Raw genomic sequence first — 6,237 nt, 5'->3', positions numbered from 1 at the left:
TGATCACATCTACCACTCTGCCCTCATCAATCCTCTTTGTTACTTCTTCAAAAAACTCAATCAAGTTTGAGAGACATGATTTCCCACACACAAAGCCATGTTGACTATGCCTAATCAGTCCTTGCCTTTCCAAATACATGTACACCCTGTCCCTCAGGATTCCCTCCAAACACTTGCCCACTACCAACGTCAGGCTCACTGGTCTATAGTTCCCTGGCTTGTCCTTACCACCTTTCTTAGACAGTGGCACCACGTTCGCCAATCTCCAGCCTTCCGGCACCTCACCTCTGACTATCGATGATACAGATCTGGCAGCATCTGTGGAAAGAAATCAGAGTTAACATTTTAGGCCGAGGGATCCTTCTTCAGCAGTGATCTGAAATGTTAACCCTGATTTCTCTCCACAGGTGTTGCCATACCTGCTGAGCTTTTCCAGCAATTTCTGTTTTTGTTTCTGAAAATATATCCCTTCCATCACAAAAGGTGGCTTCAATTCTACATCCATTTCCACTGACCTTTACCACTGAGAAGGACAATGTTATGGGCACATTATTGCCTCAGAGTTCCCCTCCCAGTTAAGGTCATATTGTTGCCATAACGATTGGAATAGTTCAAAGAGAGAGCTCATTATTACTCAGATAGGACATGTAGGTTTGAGTAATACAAGCAGATTTATCAATCAAACCCATGTCCTGAGAATAATTAATAATAAATAATGGCTCAAACTTGGTAAAAAAAACATCTGAATGATACAAATGGTTATTAATGTGCAAATTGGTCTTACCGTGAAGCAGGAGGAAATATCCAACAAAGAAACGGTGGGTGGCACAGTGGTTAGCACTGCTGCCTCACAGTGCCAGAGACCCGGGTTCAATTCCCGCCTCAGGCGACTGACTGTGTGGAGTTTGCACGTTCTCCCCGTGTCTGCGTGGGTTTCCTCCGGGTGCTCCGGTTTCCTCCCACAGTCCAAAGATGTGCAGGTCAGGTGAATTGGCCATGCTAAATTGCCCGTAGTGTTAGGTAAGGGGTAAATGTAAGGGTATGGGTGGGTTGCGCTTCGGCGGGTCGGTGTGGACTTGTTGGGCTGAAGGGCCTGTTTCCACACTGTAAGTAATCTAATCTAAAAAACCTTGAAGTGCAGGCTCATAGTTCCTCAAAAGTGGAGTTGCAGGCAGATAGGACAGTGAAGAAGGCGTTTGGTATACTTACCTTTTTTGGTCAGAGTATTGAGTACAGGAGTTGGGAGGTCATGTTGTGGCTGTACAGGACATTGGTTAGCCCACTTTTCGAATATTGTATGCAAATTCTGGTCTCCCTCCTATCAGAAGGATGTTGTGAAACCTGAAATTGTTCAGAAAAGATTTACAAGAATGTTGCCAGGGTTGCAAGGTTTGACCTATAGGGACAGGCTGAATAGGCTCCAGGTTTTCCCTGGAACGTTGCAGGCTGAGGGGTGACCTTATAGAGGTTTATATAGACCTTAAAGATAAAATCATGAGGGGCATAGGTAAGATAAATAGACAAAGTCTTTTCCCTGGGGTGGGGGAGTCCAGAACTAGAGGGCATAGGTTTAGGGTGCTGGCAAGTGGGACTAGATTGGGTTGGGATATCTGGTCGGCATGGACGGGTTGGACCGAAGGGTCTGTTTCCATGCTGTACATCTCTATGATTCCAAGCGACACTTCTTCATGAAGTTTATGAATTTGTCTGCACTTCGACATTAATCGCCTCATGAACATGCTACAGAAAGTTAAGTCTAGCATTTAACAACTTAAGTAACCTCTTCACAATGTGGCAATCATTATAGATGAGCAATCAAACTCTCAGAACCAGGAAGTCATTCGATAAGGTTCCCCACAGTAGGCTACTGTACAAAATGTGGAGAAATGGGATTGTGGGAGATTTCGCAACTTGGATCAGCAATTGGGTTGCTGAAAGAAGACAGAGGGTGGTGGTTGATGGGAAATGTTCATCCTGGAGTCCAGTTACCAGTGGTGTACCGCAAGGGTCGGTGTTAGGTCCACTGCTGTTCATCATTTTTATAAACGACCTGGATGAGGGAGTAGAAGGGTGGGTTAGTAAATTTGCAGACAACACTAAGGTCGTTGGAGTTGTGGATAGTGACGAAAGATGTTTTGTAGGTTACAGAGAAACATAGATAAGCTGCATAGCTGGGCTGAGAGGTGGCAAATTATAAACGACCGACCTGGATGAGGACGTAGATGGGTGGGTTAGTAAATTTGCAAACGACACGAAGGTTGGTGGAGTTGTGGATAGTGACGAAGGATGTTTTGGGTTACAGAGACACATAACTAAGCTGCAGAGCTGGGCTGAGAGGTGGCAAATAGAGTTTAATGTGGACAAGTGTGAGGTGATTCACTTTGGTCGGAGTAACCGGAATGCAAAGTACTGGGCTAATGGTAAGATCCTTGGTAATGTAGATGAGCAGAGAGATCTCGGTTTCCAGGTACACAGATCCTTGAAAGTTGCCACCCAGGTTGACAGGGTTGTTAAGAAGGCATACAGTGTTTTAGCTTTTATTAATAGAGGGATCGAGTTCCGGAACCCTGTGGTTATGCTACAGCTGTACAAAACTCTAGTGCAGCCACACTTGGAATATTGTGTACAGTTCTGGTCACCGCATTATAAGAAGGATGTGGAAGCTTTGGAAAGGGTGCAGAGGAGATTTACTAGGATGTTGCCTGGTATGGAGGGAAGGTCTTACGAGGAAAGGCTGAGGGACTTGAGACTGTTTTCGTTAGAGAGAAGAAGGTTGAGAAGTGACTTAATAGAGACATATAAGATAATAGGGTGGACAGGGAGAGCCTTTTTCCAAGTATGGTGACGGCAAGCACGAGGGGGCATAGCTTTAAATTGAGGGGTGATAAATATAGGACAGATGTCAGAGGTAGTTTCTTTACTCAGAGAGTAGTAAGGGTATGGAATGCTTTGCCTGCAACGGTAGTAGATTCGCCAACTTTAAGCGCATTTAAGTCGTCATTGGACAAGCATATGGACGTACATGGAATAGTGTAGGTTAGATGTGCTTCAGATTGGTGTGACAGGTCAGCGCAACATCGAGGGACGAAGGGCCTGTACTGCGCTGTAATGTTCTATGTAAGTGAATAGTTCTAAATGTTTTTCGTTCTAAATGTTTTTCATTCTTTCATGTCGAATAACACTTGGAGGAAGCACCGAGAGTGGCAAAGATACAGCATGTATTCTGAATGGGGGACTATAACCAAGAATGGTTCAGTAGCCACAGTACTGATTGAGTTTATTTTTTGTTCATTTGTCGGATGTGGGTGTGAATGGCTGGGTCAGCATTTATTGCCCGTCCCCAGTTGCCTTTGAGAAGGTGGTGGTGAGCTGCCGCAGTCCACGTTCTGTAGGTTGTCCCACCATGCCTTGAGTGAGGGAATTCCAAGATTTTGACTCAGCAACTGTGAAGTCAGGTCCTAAAGGACATAGCTGCTAGACTGGGTTTGAGGCAGGTCTTGAGGAAAACGATAAGAGGAAGAAACAAAGTCCATCTTACCCTCACCTATCTGTCTTCAACAGATGCAGCTGTCCGTGATAGTATCTCCAAGAGTGACCATCACACAGTCTTTGTGGAGACAAAGTCCTGACTTCATATTGAGAATACCACCTGCCCCCTACCCCCAAAATCAGCTTGTTGTGTTGCTCTACGTATGATAAATGTGAGGTGCTGCATTTTGGGAAAGCAAATCTTAGCAGGACTTATACGCTTAATGGTAAGGGCCTAGGGAGTGTTGCTGAACAAAGAGACCTTGGAGTGCAGGTTCATAGCTCCTTGAAAGTGGAGGCGCAGGTAGATAGGATAGTGAAGAAGGCGTTTGGTATGCTTTCCTTTATTGGTCAGAGTATTGAGTAGAGGAGTTGGGAGGTCATGTTGAGGCTGTACAGGGCATTGGTCAGGCTACCATTGGAATATTGCGTGCAATTCTGGTCTCCTTCCTATCGGAAAGATGTTGTGAAACTTGAAAGGGTTCAGAAAAGATTTACAAGGATGTTGCCAGGGTTGGAGGATCTGAGCTACAGGGAGCGGCTGAACAGGCTGGGGCTGTTTTCCCTGGAGCATCGGAGGCTGAGGCGTGGCCTTACAGAGGTTTACAAAATCGTGAGGGGCATGGAGAGGATAAATAGACGAAGTCTTTTCCCTGGGATCGGGGAGTCCCGAACTAGAGGTCACAGGTTCAGGATGAGAGGGGAAAGATATAAAAGAGACCTAAGGGCAACGTTTTCATGCAGAGGTTGGTATGTGTATGGAATGAGATGCCAGCGGAAGTGGTGGAGGCTGGTACAATTGCAACATTTAAGAGGCATTTGGATGAGTATATGAATAGGAAGGGTTTGGAGGGATATGGGCTGGTAGGTGGGACTAGATTGGGTTGGGATATCTGGTCGGCATGGATGGGTTGAACCGAAGGGTCTATTTCCATGCTGTACATCTCTATGACTCTATGACTCTATGTGCTGAATGGGAAAAACTTTGAACAGAGCTAGCAGTTCGAGATTGGGCATCCAAGAAGCACTGTGGGTCATCAACAGCAGTGGAATTGTACTCCAGTGTAAACTGCACCCTCATGGACCAGCACATCTTTCACTCAAACATCAACATCAAGCTAGGGGATCAACTCTGGTTCAATGGAGAGTACAGGAGGGAATGCCAATAGCAACACTTAAAACTGAGGTGTCAACTTGGTGAAACTACCAACAGGACAGCTTGCACAAGCAACTAATGATAGACAAACCTAATCAATCCCACAACCAATACATCAGATCGAAGCTCCACAGTCCTACCACAACCAGTTATGAAGTTGGCAGATAATTAAAAACTCACTGGAGCAGAAGCCTCCACAAATATCCTCATCCTCAATGATGGAAAAACCGAACAAATCAGTGTAAAGGATAAGGCTGAAGCATTTGCAAAAATCTTCAGGCAGAAGTAAATGGGATAGTGAAGAAGGCGTTCGGTATGCTTACCTTTATTAGTCGGTGCATTGAGTATAGGAGTTGGGAGGTCGTACTGAGGCTGTACGGGACATTAATTAGGCCCCTTTTGGAATATTGTGTGCATTTAAAAGGCATCTGGATGGGTATATGAATAGGAAGGGTTTGGAGGGATATGGGTGTTGTGAAACTGCGTATAGTGAAGAGGGTTACCTCAGATTATAACGGGACCTGGACCAGATGGGCCAATGGGCTGAGGAGCGACAGATGGAGTTTGATTTAGATAAATGCGAGGTGCTATATGAATAGGAAGGGTTTGGAGGGATATGGGCCGGGTGCTGGCAGGTGGGACGAGATTAGTTTGGGATATCTGGTCAGCATGGATGGGTTGGACCGAAGGGTCTGTTTCCATGCTGTACATCTCTATGAATCTATGTACTTATCCAATGTCTTTTAAACACTGTAACTGTACCTGCATCCACCACCTGCTCTGGACATTGATACCACATGAGAACCATTCTCTGTCTTAAAATAAAAAGGTGCCCCTCATGTCTTTTTAAAAGATTTCTCCTCTCATCTTCAAAGTTTGCTCCCTAACCTTGAAACACCCATCCCAGGGAAAGAATACCTGCTGTTCCCATCTTTGATACCCCTGAAGATTTTATAATCCTCTCTAAGGTCATCTCTCAACCTCCGATGTTGCAGTGAAAAAAATCCCACCCTGACCATTTAGATGCCGGTATATTTATATCCAGTTATGAACTGTTCAATGCTGGTGCCGACTGGAAAGACGAAATGACCTATTCCTGCTCCCAATTCTCATACTCTGTGTCCAGGACAGCAAGCGACCATATGACATAGGTGCAGAAATTCGGTCATTCAGCCTATCAGATCTACTCCACCATTCAATCACAACTGATACGTTTCTCAACCCCATTTTGAAATTTTGATTTTGGAAAGGCAGATCAGGGAAGGATCTGCAAAGTTAATGGGGAGTGTTGTTGGCCAAAGATACCTTGGAGTGCTGGTTCATAGTTTCTTGAAAGTGGAGTCGCAGGTAGACAGGATAGCAAAGGAGGTGTTTGGTATGCTTTCCTTTATAGGTCAGTGCATTTCAGTCCAGATGTTGGGAGGTCATGTTGCCCTCGTACTGGTCATTGATTAGGCCACTTTTGGAATACTGCGTTCAGTTCTGGTTACCCTCCTACAGGAAAAGTGTTGTGAACCTTTGAAAGGGTTTGGCAAAGATTTACAAGGCTATTG

The sequence above is a fragment of the Chiloscyllium plagiosum genome, chromosome 13 (assembly GCF_004010195.1).
Source record: "Chiloscyllium plagiosum isolate BGI_BamShark_2017 chromosome 13, ASM401019v2, whole genome shotgun sequence".
NCBI classification, from domain to species: Eukaryota; Metazoa; Chordata; class Chondrichthyes; order Orectolobiformes; family Hemiscylliidae; genus Chiloscyllium; species Chiloscyllium plagiosum.
Note: the sequence above shows the minus strand (reverse complement) of the source record.